The following is a 16,450-nucleotide window of genomic DNA, read 5'->3' as shown; positions in this document are numbered from 1 at the left end:
TTCAAGTGAAATTGATACATTACTTTGTGCATCTTCATCGGTTAAAGATACCACCCCTGGATGGAGGAAAAGTACTTCCAGAGAAGATGCCACATCTACATATAAGACAGATAAGGCAAGTGAAAATGATACCACACTTCGGTACTTAGAAGTTTCGTGATTACTCAATAGCTGAAACTACTGAGTATCGGTCAACGTTATACCGTCAAGGAGCTTCCCTTACTCAAGAACTTAGGGGAGCACCGTTTGTACCATACTTGACCAATCCTGAAACTACTTAGCATCGGTCAACATTATACCGTCAAGGACCCAGAAGAGTTTCCTTCCAACTAGGAGGCCAATCACAGTGCGACACGTGTTGACATCAGAAGCTAATCATAGCGCGACATGTGTCAACATCAGAAGCCAATCACAACACGACACGTGTCAATGTCAGAATGAAACTATAAACTCTCTTCTATAAATAGAAATCATTCTCTCACAATATTTCCAAATGTTATTTGTACTAAATCATTCACTAGTACTCACTAAAGGAGAGCTTGAACCTATGTACTTGTGTAAACCCTTCACAATTAATGAGAACTCCTCTACTCCGTGGACGTAGCCAATCTGGGTGAACCACGTACATCTTGTGTTTGCTTCCCTATCCCTATCCATTTACATACTAATCGTGACCGGAGCAATCTAGTGAAGGTCACAAACTTAACACTTTCTGTTGTACCAAAGTCCTCACTGATTTTTTGCATCAACAAAGCACATCTATTAGTCAAATGTTTAAGTTGCTACACACTTTGAAGTTTCTAGAGGTAAAATTGGTGATGTTAAGGAGAGTAGCTACATCTTTATGCATTTGTCAAGTTTAACTTATGTTATGATTGTGTTGGAGATGTTAAAATTTTAAATTTTAATTTACAAATTAAAAAATAAAAAAATAAAAACCGAAACCGAACCCAAAAAAAAATAAACTTAACCGAAATTTCGATTCAGTTTCGGTTTTGACAAAAAACTGAACCGATTTGAACCAAACCTAGCCCTATTGTTAGGCTCTTGGGTGGCTGTGTCGAAGAGAAGGAACATGCCCAATCGGAGTTGGACAGACTTTTGTTTGGTACATCCTCATCATTTCTAAAATTTGTATCTTTGATATTGTTGATTTCAGGGATGTCAACTTTGATTAGGTTTGTCCAAAAAAAAACACTAGCTTATTTTCCTTCATGGTTTGTCCAATCAAATCCATTTGAAAAATCAGAATTAGACTGGGGAAAGCGTTTTCGAATTATAGAAGGTATCGCTCAAGGAGTACTTTAGATTCACAAGTACTCTAAACCGAATATCATTCACAGGGACCTAAAAGCAAGTAATGTTTTGTTGGATGGCTCGATGGACCCTAAAATATCAGACTTTGGAATGACGAAGATTATATAGATAAATCAGACCGAAGCAAATACCAATAGGGTTGTTGGCACATAGTAAGTTTATATGGCACATGCTTTCAATCATGTAAACCTTACGCAATCACTACTTTAGTACTTTTGCTTATTGTACCATTAATTGATGCAGCGGCTACATGTCACCCGAGTATGCAAGATATGGTAATTTCTCTGAGAAACTGGATGTATTTAGTTTCAGAGTGTTGTTGCTAGAGATTATAAGTGGAAAGAAGAATGTTGCTTTTTATAGCTTTGAACATTCACCAACTCTTGCTGGATGGGTAAGTACTAAACAAACATTCCAACTTATGATCATTCTATTTTTAAGCCTTGCAATTGCAAATGATGATAAATTCAACATTTTAATTAGGCATGGGAGTTGTGGAAAGAAGCACGAGGAATGGAGGTGATTGATGAATCAGTCAGGGAAACATGCCAGCCGGATGAAGCTTTGAGGTGCATCCATGTAGGGTTTTTGTGTGTTCAAGAAGCTCCGGTTGATTGACCAACAATGTCTTCAGTGATTCATATGTTGTAGAGCAATGAAGCTACATCTCTTCCACCTTCCAAAGAACTTGCCTTTTCAACACACAGAAATTCTAGTTTTGTTCCCTCTTCTCAAACACTTACAAGTTTTTCCCACAACACAGTCATCATGAGTTTGCCAGAAGGTCGATAGAGGTTGGAAGAGTAGTGACCGGCTAGAAGATGAGAAAATAGTGGATTAAATTAGGAAAAAAAAAAAAACCCCCCGACGACTATAAGTTTTATACAAACACTTCAAGGGCTCAATTGGAGAGAGATAAAACCTCTCATGTGAGGCCGAGTCTCTTAGACACTATATACAAAATGGATATTTAGTATTCTTTTCACATTTTAACACATTACAGGAACTGTTTGTGTGGTTTATGGTTTATTCCCATCCAAACTAAACTTAATATCACAAGTTTTTTTTGAAAATCGGGAGACTTCATAAAATTCCCTGCATTTTCGACACATAGGAATCTCGGTGCTGTTGGTTCTTCTCCTTGAACACCTACCAATTTTTCCCATAATTCAATCACCATGAGTTTGCCAGAAGGTCGATAGGGGTTGCATAAGCAGTGACTGGAAAGCAAATAAGAAAATAATATAGTAAATTAGAGATAAACGCCTCGACAAACTATAAGTTTTATACAAACGCTTCAAGCGTTCATTTTCGGGAGAGATTCAAGCCGTATTTGGAGAGGTCAAAGCACTTTTCTGGCACATGTCAAGCCGTATTTGAAGAGGTCAAAGCACATTCTGGCACATGTAGATTATTATCCCTTTTAGCTAGGTTCACTGTTGTGGCATAATGAGTGTTTGCATTTGCTTATGCAATTTGTTTACTGTCACAATGTCGAACTTACTGCAGTAATATCTTGTTCTATCAATTCTTTTGAATGTGCGAAATGTCGAGCTTATTGCAGCAAATATGTAGATTGTTTTTTGGTAAGTACAATATCAACACAGTGTCATAGAATTATAGGATACAATTCCTCTGTGAGTCTTCGCGCCCCTCGAAAAGGATGGACAATTGTGGCTTGCCACCAGTTGTCTTTCTTTTTAAAAAGAATTCCCTTCATACCATCAAGGTTAAGAAAGGACACAATGTCACAGACTCACAGGGTACAATTTGATTAGTACGAGGGACAAATCTCAGGATGTGAATAGTTACCCAACCGACTGTGTTTTGCCAGTGGACTGGCTACTCACGTCCTACAAAAGTTATACATCATCAAAGAAAACCCTATTTTATTAGATGGTGAAAGCATTACAAATTAATTTACAACCTAGTCTTGGATTGTTGGCCAAGGTACACGTATCCTAATTTCTTGGTTTGACAAGTCAACCTCGGACCCCAAAAAATAGTGTGTCCGTCTAACCTTAGACCTTGGACCTTCACTCACATACCCGGCCATTAGAAACTGTCACACCCCAAGTTTTCGAATTCTTCTAAATCCAGAAATAATATATCCGCCATTGTAATTTTCTAATCTTTTCTTTCCCACAAAGAATCAGAAACAATTTGAGTTTCAGAATGTGGGGACATTCTTTCTTTGAGACTGCCTCGAGGCTTTTCCATCAACGTTCCTCTCTATACAAAATTCTTGTTGTTGTCACTATGAGGTACTTGTTCAGTTATGAAGTCTGTTCTTTACTTTAAAAAACAATCGATTGTCAATATTGGTACATTTTTCAGAATAATGATATGTATTCATTCTTTAATAAAGAACAGACGTCATGCACATGAAATTTCTCTCTTTAACACTCATGTTTATAACTTGCTTAGTTTTTGTTTAGTTTTCTTTTGCAAGGATTTATGCATTTCTTTATTTGTATCTTTTTTGCCGATTATATATAGTATACATAACATCTTTGGCATTTTATGTTTAATGAAACTCTGCATATCATGATTTCTTCTGACTTGCATTGCATATATTTGCAGTGGGGGAGGCCTAGCAACATTTCATGAGACCTAACCAGTCCATACAGTATATGCTGATTTGGCTCCGGAAGCCGAAACAAGCAAGAAAAAGGTGGTAGTACTAGGAACCGGTTGGGCTGGAGTCAGTTTCTTGAAGAATTTGAGGAGTTCTTCTTACGATGTTGAAGTGGTGTCACCCAAAAATTATTTCATGTTCATGCCTTTGCTACCGAGTGTTACATGTGGCACGGTCACGCAGCATTGTTGAACCAATTCGCAAGATTACTGTGAAGGAATGTGCCTAGACATATAGATAAATTTAGGTTTAAATGTTGAATTCAGGGAAGCAGAATGTTATTGAATCGATCCAAAGAATAAGAAAGTTCTCTGTTGATCAACTCGACACAGTAATTTGGGTTCGAAAGAAGCTGAGTTTAGCATAGATTATGACTACCTGATCGTTGCAATAGGAGCCAAAACAAACACATTCAACACTCCTGCTGTTGAGCAATATGCTCATTTCTTGAAGGTAACTTAAACTTATTCTTCCTCCCATGTCCAAAAAGTATTTTACAGGATGAAGAAATAGTAAGTATTAATGTTGGGTTTGAGCTTTTGATTTGCAGGGAATAGAAGACGCTGTGAGGATCCGACAGACTGTGATTGACTGTTTCGAAAGGACAAGTCTTCCTAGCGTAAGCGAAGAAGAGAAGAAGAAACTTCTGAGTTTTGTATGTGTTGGTGGCGGTCCAGTTGGTGTGGAGTTTGCTGCAGAGCTTCATGACTTTGTAAAAGAGGGTGGAGTTTGTTGCAGAGCTTCATGACTTTGTAAAAGAGGATTTAGCCAAATTATACCCTTCAGTTATAGGATACGTAAAAATTACTGTGATAGAGGCAAGCGATCATTTTTTAAACATGTAAGGCATGCATACAAGTTTCCGTATTAGGGTTTTACATGTTTAAAGATGCTAATTTAATTTTTACACACTTGGTTAATTTGGTGTTGCAGGTTTGACAAGAGAATTACTTCATTTGCTGAAGGGAAGTTCTTCCGAGACAGAATTGATGTAAAAATAGGTTCTGTTTGGATCAAAACTTGAACTTTGGGCTCAAGGAAGGAGCTGGCCCGAAAGAAAGCCCAAAGGGAAAAATAGCCAGAGCCCAGTCAAAGCCCAGAAGGCAGGGAAAGGCATTTTCTGACCTGGTGCAGCTCATGAAGACCACTTGCTTACCTACCCAAAGGCCAAGTGGTGTAGACTGATCAGCTACACAGCCCATAAAGCACTTTATGGTGGCATTACATGTAAAATAGCTGATGAGTCATCACCCTCAAACCGCATTCGGGCAAAGCTGCTGCTACAGAAGCCCAAGCCGAGTTGTCTATATAAGAAGAAAGAAAATCCAGGATTAAGGACACTCAATCAAACAAACAAAGACACTCAATCAAACAAACAAATGCAAGCACAAACTCTGCTCAAAGCCAGATTTGCCTTCAAAACAAAGCTGTAGTCAGCCTTCATCCATTTCGGGACAAACCTTCATCCCTCTTGGGATAACCCTCTCTTCAACCCTTTGTAATAGCTCTGCTACCTTGTTCAACCTTGCTGTAGTATCGATTCATCTTTTGTAATCTCTCTCTCTCTACCCCTCTAAGCTTTCAGACCTTTGACAAAACTACAAAGATAGGAACCTGCAAGACGAGCAACCTTACCCGATAAGGTTTAACCTTGCCCGACCTTCTTTGCTTTGGTTTTGTCTTTTCAATATGTTGTATACTTCCAGTTATATGCAAGTTATTTTAGCAACATGGCTATTAAAAGGCTTTCTCAGTACTTGAATCCGATTTGAATATATCGTCAGTGTTCAAACCAGATCCAAGTCCTAAGCCCTCGGGCATGTAAATCTGATCAGTTAAAAGTCCTTGGCCTCAAGGCATAAAAAAGAACCTTATGTGGACTTAACCCATCCACGACAGTCCTTGATAAACGAGAAGTCCAAAGTTACTTGGGGCGCAAGTAATCAACCTACCTTCTAGTTTTCTTTCTATTATATCATGATTACCATAGAACGCTTGAGCATGGAATGGATTCTAATGGAAAGCCTCAAGGCCTACACCTAAGGCCCCACAAAGGCATCCATTTGGATTCATTCCGTTCAGCGATCTAAAGAGTCTAAGTATAAGAATGAACTCTGATGGGAAGCCTCAAGGCTTACACCTAAGGCCCCACAAAGGCACCTATTTGGGTTCATTCTACTTCTTGGATTCGGGTAATTAGAAGTATAATAGTTAGAAAACTCCTACAATCACGAGAACAAATATGATGTGTTCGAGCACTGGTTTAGTTATTTATGGGAAGCCTCAAGGCCTACACCTAAGGCCCCACAAAGACACCTGTTATAACTAACACGGTTTCTTGGATACATACATATATACAACTAAAGCACGACAACCATTTTACATCTGCCATGCTAAAGATGGCAGTGGCACGCCTGAGCACTTAAATGTTAACCTTGATTGTGAGCCTCAAGGCCTACACCTAAGGCCCCACAAAGGCACATCTCAAAGTTAACGTTGTCTTTCTCTTTCAGCCTTGCCCGAAGAGTCTTGCCTGACGAGACTAGCCCGACGAGACTTGCCCGACAACGCCCGATAGTGAAGCAGAAGCCCGACAGCAGCCCTCAACCGGCGCCAACCTCCAGGGGAGCTGTGTGCTCGTCGGCCAGGAAACATCCCAGACGGAAATTCCTGACGCGAACATAGTTTTGGCACGCCCGGTGGGATCCAAACTTCTTGATCTTGCATGTCCAAAAAGAAAAGCCAGAACACTTGGCGAAAACAATCCGAAGGAAAGTCTTCACAAATGGTAGATCAATCAGAAAACCCTTCCTCCCCATCAGGACAAGTGGTCCTAGAGAGCCCAACTGCATCTGAGAGATCGGAAGGAAAGAGAACTAATGAAGAACTACAGGCTACGATGATCCAAGTGCTGAAGAGCATGAAAAGAATCTTCTTGGAAACCAAGGGAGAAGTAAGTAGGCTCTGTACACTAACGGGAAATCTACAGAGAAGACTGGATTTGGAGTTCTCTACTCCAAAAGAGGCTCAAGGGGAGTGGGATGAGCCAAGTAGTTATGAGAAATGAACCAATCATTCCTTTGTTCCCACTGTTAGAAGAAGAAAAAGATAGGGGAAAGAAAAAGGTAGCTCCTGAAGGGAGTCAACCGGTGATGGAGCCAGTTCGGGAGAAGGAGCTTCTCAGCTTCCCAGTATTATCATTCAATAATATGAAGCCAAGCGAGCAAGAGAGAACGAGGTACAGAATGCCAGCTACGATGGGCGAAACTAGCGGAAATGAAGGCTCCAGTACTGCAGATAAACCCCCACCTTATCGGCCACCCCCGTTGGTGAATAAAGGTGGAGGAACTAGTTGGAGGAAGCCCGAACCAAGGAGGGAAGCAAGTGCGGGCAATGACCAGAGCCCAAAAATCGAACCTGCTCTCTTCGGTCATAATGATATTCTAGCCACTCAGCAGCTGAGGAAGGAGTTAGCTGAGTTGAGAAGGACAGTGGCTCAAAATGCTCAACCACGAGCTCGTCCGGTATTCAGGATTACTTATCAAAAGCCTTATCCTGAATATGTTGATGAGTTAAATCCATTCCCTCTCAACTTCAAGATGCCCGCATTCCCAATATTCACAGGTGAAGATAGCAGCGTGTCCTTCAGAGACCACATTTTCAAATTCTCCAATCATTGCGTGGCATATAAGGATAACCCAAACTACAAGTTGAGGTTGTTTGGGAATTCATTGGCAGGGTTAGCATCTCAGTGGTACTCTCTATTGCCCCCTAACTCTATCGCCAACTGGGGGCAAATGGAGATGGCTTTCCATGAACAGTTCTACAGAATAGAGCTAGAATTGACTATCAATGATCTGGTTGAAGTCAAACAATACGATCATGAATCTACTGAAGACTTCATGATGAGGTTCAGGAGAACAAGGATGAGATGCCAATTCCCCGTCAACCAAGCGCAGCTCATATCGATTGCTCAAAGGGCTTTGAAATTACCTTTGAGGAAAAGATTTTATGATGCACAATTTAATGAGCTGCAAGAATTGGTGATTGCTGCCACGAAGTATGAGAGGCTGTTGCAAGAAGAGCAACAAGTGAAGCACACTTCCAAAGTTCCTCCTTTCTACAAAAATAAGGCTGCAATTCATCGGGTGGAAGTGGGAGAAGCCAGGCCAGAGCATGAGGATGGCCGTGAAGAAGAGGACGTAGACGTGTGTGCCGTTGAAATGACCACACCTTTCAAGCCATTGATGGTAAAGGGGCTAGTCCAACCTGTCAAGGATCAGAAGGTCATAATGAACGATGGTGGTTTTGTCCCCATAAAACCACCCAAGTACCAGAGCTATTCGTTCGATCTATGAGGAACTGGTACGGGCAAGAGTGATCTTGCCCGACAATACTAAAAAAATGCCCAAGCCGGAAGAACTCAGGGGGAAAAAGTATTGTAAGGTGCACTATACCTTTAACCATTCCATAGTTAATTGTGTCCAGTTTAGGGACTGGATACAAAATCTTATAGTGAAGGGAAAGCTGTTGCTTGATTCACCCCAAGCCAGTATGATGGTAGATACTAACCCTTTCCCTGAGGCTTCTATCAATATGATCAACCTCATTTTACAAGAGGCAGGGTCACCATTTGGTATTGCAGGGAAAGAGAAGGGCCCAGGTTGTCACAGCACCTTTGCATGAATAAAGTGCCATGAAGGGGATCAAGGGACCAAGATCAGGTCCTAAGATTGGTGTTAGCAAGGGCAAAAGAAGAAAGAGGATTAAAGGGGGGCAAAGAATTGCCCAAAGTCAATACAAACAGTACCAAAGAGCAGAGCAGGAAGCAAATTACATGTTCATTCCAATAAAAGAAGAGTTACAAATCATCCTATTCTAAAAAATTTACATCTTCACATAGGGTGATTATCCGAGAATGATATGTTTGCATAATGGTAAATATCCTGCTGGGTTCGGCCAAAACAGTATGAATGTTTACAAGTTGAGACCGGGCACGCTCTAACTCCGAATTTGACTTCTCCACTCCCTCAATTTGATTTTCAAGGGTATCTAGAAGAGTTGCTTGTTCTGCTTTGAGAGCAACCAATTGTTCCTCCAGCTGTTGGATTTTAGAAGTAACAACTCTGACCATTTCTTTTGTCTGCAAGCTTTCTTCCATCCACCGATCAACTTGAGCAGAGGTGCTTGATTCTTTCTCCATGAAGCATTTTGTCCGATTAGCCTGTCTGTCCGCTCTCTGGTATTGTTCCCTAAGGGCTCTCAAGTTCTCAAAGAAGGATAGAAAAGAATCATGTTGAGACTTTGATAACCGACCGGTTTTGAAAGACTCAGTTATGATCCTTTCAAAATCACAAAGAGCCTTGAGGCTGAATGAAGCGGTGAAATCCTTCCTTGCCCATTCCTGAAGGACTCGCTTTGCTTTGAAGAAAAGGGGGTAGCTGAAGATTGTTTTGAGGATTTCAACCGTGTCTCAAGCCGTCCAAGTGTTTCGAACAGTATGGGCAACTTAGCAGGGCTTGGAGGTGCGAAAGAAGGAGGATCCTGCACTGCAACTTCCTCTAATGAAGGAATGCCCATTGAGGGGGCAAGTTCTGCCTGCCTAATCTGCTCAATTCCAGAAGGGGGAGTCGCAGTACCTCCAGAAGATGAGTGAGGATGGGAGCGCTTTGATTTGCGGACCAGATGAGGGGGAAAAGTTTTTCTTGGAGCTTGCTGCAGAAAGCCAAAAGACCAGGTCAAGACAATTTGAATATGGTTTGAGGCGAAAGAAGATTTGGAGAGATGAAATGTACCTGACTCAGCCCTGGGGTTTCACCAGGAAGAGGACTAATTCCTGGTTGGCGGGAAGATTCCTCACCACCAGCAGGAGAGTGATGAGCTGCACCTGAACCTGTACCAGTGCCCTAGAGGTACCCAGAGATAGCAGTAATTGTCAGTAAATAGAGCATAAGAGAAAGAACAAAGAAGAGAATACTCCCATACCTGAGTTTGGTCTTGAGGAGGAGACAGAGGTTTATCAACTGTCGGGCAAGCAAATACCCGCGAAATTGCTACCTCTGAAGCTACAGGGATCTCAGGGACTATGGGTTCATTATCTGAAACTACTATTGAAGGGGGTGGCTCATATACTGGAGAAGGCTGTGGAGAACGTGAGTAAAAGTTAGTCGGGAAGCAATGTGCAGAAGTTCAATATGGAATATGTGACTCACCAAGTTACTATCCTCATCCACGAAGTGCAGCATAACTCCTGTGGATGGATCGAATTGAGAAGAAGGGGTTGCATCCAGAGCAGTAGAAGAGGTCATAGACCTCAGAGGAGGGCCATGACAAGGCAAGGAAGCAGATGCTTCAGCCTAAAAATATTTAGACATTAGGTCCAGAAGTTGGAAAGTTATCCAAGAATTAGAAGAGAAGAAAAATCACCTCTGAAGGGTCGACCTGGGAATGAGGTAGGCTTGTCTCTCGGGCAGATTGTGGAGAGGCTTCGGGCGAAGAGAGCTTTTCCTTTCTTGCGGCCTGAGTCAAATAATCAGATTTAGAGTTATATGAGAGCAAGAAGAGGCCTAAAGAAAAATATATAAATCATACCTCAAGTTCTCTGAGGGCAGTATTTTGCAGTTCTTTGGCCTTTTTTAGCATTGCGGCTCTTAGTGGTTCCTCCTTAGAAGCAAGGATTGGTCTTTTAGATGCTTGGGGTCCTGTTTGCCGGTAAAGGAGACAATTAGATAAAGGGGAAAGGTAACAGTTTGATGAAGAAAAACAGAAACTCACTTAAGGATTGTTGCTTCTTTCTGCCTGCCTCAAGAACTGGAGCAGATGGGGCTGATGACTTAGGATGAGCGGTAGTTCTTGCTCTCTTACTTTTTCTAGTAAGAATTGGTCGGGTGGTTTTGGGTAGAGGTACTGGATCAGGATCTGAAGTCTTAGTCACAGCCGCTTTCTTTCGCTTAGGCGCTTTGATAAGAGCTTCAGGTGTTTCTTCAGCTCCTGAATCCCCGAAGGATTCTGAAACATCTGCACCCTCCCCAGCTTCTCGTCTCCCAGCTTCTGCTGCAGCTCCATGAAGAATTGCAGCATCAGTAGAGTCATCATCGGATTCAATGACTTCCGATTCAACATCCACTGGAGCTGCAGAATTTAGCAAAAGTAAGGATAGAAGGACTTTAGAAGAGAAACAAAGTCAAATTGAAAGAGAAGTACCTATCAGAAGTGACTGATTCTTCTCTCGAATCATCTCCTTCCAATTTTCAAGTTTGCCCGAGCCAGGGTATGACTTAAGTGAAAGTTGGTTGAAAAGGCGATCGTGAGTCTCTTTCAAATCTCCTCCATATTTCTTAGTCCATATGTCTTCCCACTAAGAAGAGAAGAGCGAGGTGCACTCAAAATTGAGAATAATGGACTTTCGGGCCGCTTGACTCATTACGTCAAGACTGCGTCGGGCAGCTCAGAATGTCACTTCAGATGGAGTTGGTAACCGGAATGAAGTGCCACAATGGACAGAGTCGAAGAACGGGACAGGAATGGCCTGTCTAAATCTTAACTGTCTGCTGCAGAAGTTAGGATGGTACACTTCCAAACCTCGGTCATATCTATTGCCATGAACTCCCCAGGCCAGGTCTCTCGATTAAATGCAACTAATAAATTTCTCCCTGCAAAAGGGGGTAGCATCCTCGCCAGGGGCATCTTGAAAGACTTGGTCAAAAAACCAAGGATATCTTCTTAGGACCGACGCACCCCATTCTAAATCTGACCGAGTCCTGCAAACTCTGAAGAAATAGAAGCAGGCAAAAGTGGAATGATCTATAGGGGCAGCTTCAGCCAGGATTCGGGCATGGGCCACACCCTCAGGGAACTCCAGATTAGCAGCCCGAAATTCTGGAAAGTACCATTGAAGCCAAGTTTGTATCATCCATATAGGTCCATTCAAGTTGGTCTCAAATGGCTCACCTTGAGTCATTTCGAAAAGAAGATGATAAAGATGGGAAAGAAGGAATGGACCTGTGGCTATGTCATCAAAGTTGTGAAGAGCTTCTACCAAGGGGATCCATTCAACCCTCACCCCTTTAGATTTGTTGGGGAAGATGTGCTTGTTGAGCCAGTATAAGAGGAAATACATGTGCTCCTGATCTTTATCAACCCGAGGTGAGCCTACCCCAAAATTCTCTTTTACGAAGGGGATGAATCCTTTGAAGGAGGTCCCATAACTCTTGAAAGTTACAGAGTTATAGTTCAAAGAGAGGAAGGCAGCAGATGAACTTGAGCTTCCAGTGGTAGAGGACGGAACCCAGTCTTGAGTGACGTCCACTATCCTGCCCGAGAGCCTTAAACCGAAAACTTGAGCCATGTCAAGAATGGTGGGAGACATGGGGCCCATACGGAAGTCAAAGGTATTTGTGCCTGAATTCCAGAAAAGGAGGGCAGAGACAAGTAGTTCGGGCTTGGGAATAATAGAGGTCTTCGAAAGCATGATTAACTCATAAATACCATTATTCATCCATTTCCTCTTAAAAGTAGGCTCTAAATCATCAATCCATTGAGCCCAGGCAGGATCATTCATCAGAGGAAAGCCCCGACGATATGATGACCATTTGGAGGAAGAGATGCCCGACCTAGCCGAATAGGGATTTGGGGAAAACCAGTTATCTCTAGGCATGTTGCCCTCCACCATTGAAGGGACCCGAGAAATCCAGGCAGGACCCAATGATTGTACCCCATGCACCTCAAAGAAAAGCTCGGAGTGCAGACCTGCCTGAGGGCGATGCAGCCCATTGAGTAGACGACGCAGAGTGGCGATTCCTTCGCCAGATTCGTAAGAGGATTGGGTTTGGCTAGATTCTGCAGTCATTTGAAGGAGTTCGAGAAAGGAATAATATCAAGGAAGATGACGAGGGCGAGAACTTAGAGCAGGATTTCTTACTGTGAATACAGGGGATCGAGGAGTTCAACCGCAAGGGATTCGTGGGTTTTATAAAGAGCTTTTTCAATCAATATTGGCGCCTGGAATTCCAGGCTAAATATTGATTGAAGGGGGCACTGTTTGGATCAAAACTTGAACTTTGGGCTCAAGGAAGGAGCTAGCCCGAAAGAAAGCCCAAATGGAAAAATAGCCAGAGCCCAGTCAAAGCCCAGAAGGCAGGGAAAGGCCTTTTCTGACCTGGTGCAGCTCATGAAGACCATTTGCTTACCTACCCAAAGGTCAAGTGGTGTAGACTGATCAGCTACACAGCCCATAAAGCACTTTATGGTGGCATTACATGTAAAATAGCTGATGAGTCATCACCATCAAACCGCATTCGGGTAAAGCTGCTGCTACAGAAGCCCAAGCCGAGTTGTCTATATAAGAAGAAAGAAAATCCAGGATTAAGGACACTCAATCAAACAAACAAATGCAAGCACAAAATCTGCTCAAAGCCAGATTTGCCTTCAAAACAAAGCTGTAGTCAGCCTTCATCCCTTTCGGGACAAACCTTCATCCCTCTCGGGATAACCCTCTCTTCAACCCTTTGTAATAGCTCTGCTACCTTGTTCAACCTTGCTGTAGTATCGATTCATCTTTTGTAATCTCTCTCTCTCTACCCCTCTAAGCTTTCAGACCTTTGACAAAACTACAAAGATAGGAACCTGCAAGACGAGCAACCTTACTCGATAAGGTTTAACCTTGCCCGACCTTCTTTGCTTTGGTTTTGTCTTTTCAATATGTTGTATACTTCCAGTTATATGCAAATTATTTTTAGCAACATGGCTATTAAAAGGCTTTCTTAGTACCTGAATCCGATTTGAATATATCGTTAGTGTTCAAACCAGATCCAAGTCCTAAGCCCTCGGGCATGTAAATCTGATCAGTTAAAAGTCATTGGCCTCAAGGCATAAAAAAGAACCTTATGTGGACTTAACCCATCCACGACAGTCCTTGATAAACGAGAAGTCCAAAGTTACTTGGGGCGCAAGTAATCAACCTACCTTTTAGTTTTCTTTCTATTATATCATGATTACCATAGAACGCTTGAGCATGGAATGGATTCTAATGGAAAGCCTCAAGGCCTACACCTAAGGCCCCACAAAGGCATCCATTTGGATTCATTCCGTTCAGCGATCTAAAGAGTCTAAGTATAAGAATGAACTCTGATGGGAAGCCTCAAGGCCTACACCTAAGGCCTCACAAAGGCACCTATTTGGGTTCATTCTACTTCTTGGATTCGGGTAATCAGAAGTATAATAGTTAGAAAACTCCTACAATCACGAGAACAAATATGATGTGTTCGAGCACTGGTTTAGTTATTTATAGGAAGCCTCAAGGCCTACACCTAAAGCCCCACAAAGGCACCTGTTATAACTAACACGGTTTCTTGGATACATACATATATACAACTAAAGCACGACAACCATTTTACATCTGCCATGCTAAAGATGGCAGTGGCATGCCTGAGCACTTAAATGTTAACCTTGATTGTGAGCCTCAAGGCCTACACCTAAGGCCCCACAAAGGCACCTCTCAAAGTTAACGCTGTCCTTCTCTTTCAGCCTTGCCCGAAGAGTCTTGCCCGACGAGACTAGCCCGACAAGACTTGCCCAACAACGCCCGATAGTGAAGCAGAAGCCCGACAGCAGCCCTCAACCGGCGCCAACCTCCAGGGGAGCTGTGTGCTCGTCGGCCAGGAAACATCCCCGACAGAAATTCCTGACGCGAACAGGTTCACTGGTCGTAAAATTAACTGATAAGGGAGTCTCCGCTAAAGATAGAGACACGGGAAAAGTTTCAAATATACCTTATGGGATGGTTCTCTGGGCAACTGGTATCGGGCCACGCCCTGAGATTAACGATTTTATGAAGCAGATTGGTCAGGTTTGATACTAACTTGTGCTTGTTTCCAATTATAGTCGAGAGGTTAACTTTTGATTTGACGCTTCAATTGATCAAATTTTGTAATTTGTTTGCGCAAAACAGACCAATCGACGTGTTTTGGCTACGGATGAATGTCTGAGGGTGGAAGGATGTGACGGGGTGTATGCTTTAGGTAATTGTGCAACAGTAAATCAACACCGCGTCATGGTATCTATTTAATGTTTTTCTGCTTATGCCATGCATTGCAGTATGGTTGAAAGTGTTGATGCATGCATTGTTGTATGGTAGAATTTGCCGATTCTATGTATGATATTTTGTTGTCATTGCATATCGATTTGTTGTCAGGATGATATTGTTTCGATATTCCGAAGGGCAAATAAGGACAACTCTGGTACATTAAGTCCAGAGGAATTTCAAGAAGTCATGGAGGACCTCATGGTAAGGTATCCTCAACTGAGCCTTCATTTGAAGAGCAAGCATATGAGGTATATTAATGAGTTGCTGGAAAATAGTTGGAAAAACCCCGAAAGATGAAATCGATATTGAAACATTTAAAGCAGCTCTTTCCCAAGCAGATTCGCAGATGAAAATCTTTCGGCAACTGCCCAGGTTAATTCAATATATTCACTTCTTTTTCCATCACATCTCCTTATCCTCTAACTCAAATTCCATTTCTTTAACTATTTTTGTTTTCGAAATTCTAATAATTTAGGTGGCTGCTCAACAAGGTGCCTACCTTGCCGATTGTTTCAATCGTATGGAGGAATGTGAGAAGTACCCTGAAGGTCCCTTCAAGTTCAGGGATGTTGGACGCCACCGCTTTCAACCCTTCAGGTGAAATTCTACTAGGCTCGTTGGCATGAACTTTTGATTTACTTGAAGGTACAAACACTTTGGGATGTTCGCCCCACTGGGAGGAGAACAAACTGCAGCTCATCTTCCAGGAGATTGGGTCTCAATTGGCCACAGCACTCAGTGGCTCTGGTACTCAGTATATGCTAGGTAAGTATCTGATACACATTTGCTTTTACTCAGCTTAAATCTGGCATTAGCATATCGGTTTCTGCTGAAAATTCTCGGAATATTTGCAGCAAGCTAGTGAGTTGGCGCATAAAGGTGCTGGTGGTTTCGGACTGGGGAAGGCGATCTACTTTCAGAAGGGACTCTAGTCGGATTTGAGACCAGATGAGAGTATATATATCATCACACTGGAACTGTGTTTCCACCATTTGTCTTGCAATATATTAGGCAGAGCATTGGTTCCATTTATTTCTTACTTCAAACTTGTAACCGTATTGAAGTTATGATATTTGTACTACATATATGCAATTAGGGCCGTCTCTGAGATTTTGGGGCCCTGTGCGAAATTAATAAAATGGCGTCTTTTAAGATAGTGTTTTAAAAATAGGTAGGACAATGTATTGACACTAGAAAGTAATCACTTAAATCAAAACAAAGTTTAACACTCGCTGATTGCAAGTTTAAAAATGTCACTAATAATAAATAAAAAGAGCTATAAACATAACGTTCACTAAATAATCAAAAGCAGTTCAATCTTAAACAACCAAATCAGAAAAAAAAACTTCAAAAACTCTAACTTTAAAGTTTCACTTGAATATATAACATTATTATATAATAAAATTTGTTTG

General features: G+C 42.0%; 1 pseudogene; it reads left to right on the top strand.

Moving 5' to 3' along the window:
* The first annotated feature begins 3,492 nt into the window (after positions 1-3,492).
* On the top strand, positions 3,493-15,980 carry LOC126599344 (external alternative NAD(P)H-ubiquinone oxidoreductase B3, mitochondrial-like; annotated as a pseudogene).
* Positions 15,981-16,450: the final 470 nt, after the last annotated feature.

This window comes from Malus sylvestris, chromosome 14, assembly GCF_916048215.2.
Source record: "Malus sylvestris chromosome 14, drMalSylv7.2, whole genome shotgun sequence".
Classification (NCBI taxonomy): domain Eukaryota; kingdom Viridiplantae; phylum Streptophyta; class Magnoliopsida; order Rosales; family Rosaceae; genus Malus; species Malus sylvestris.
The sequence above is the reverse complement of the archived record's forward strand: the minus strand, read 5'-3'. Positions and strand labels throughout refer to the sequence as shown.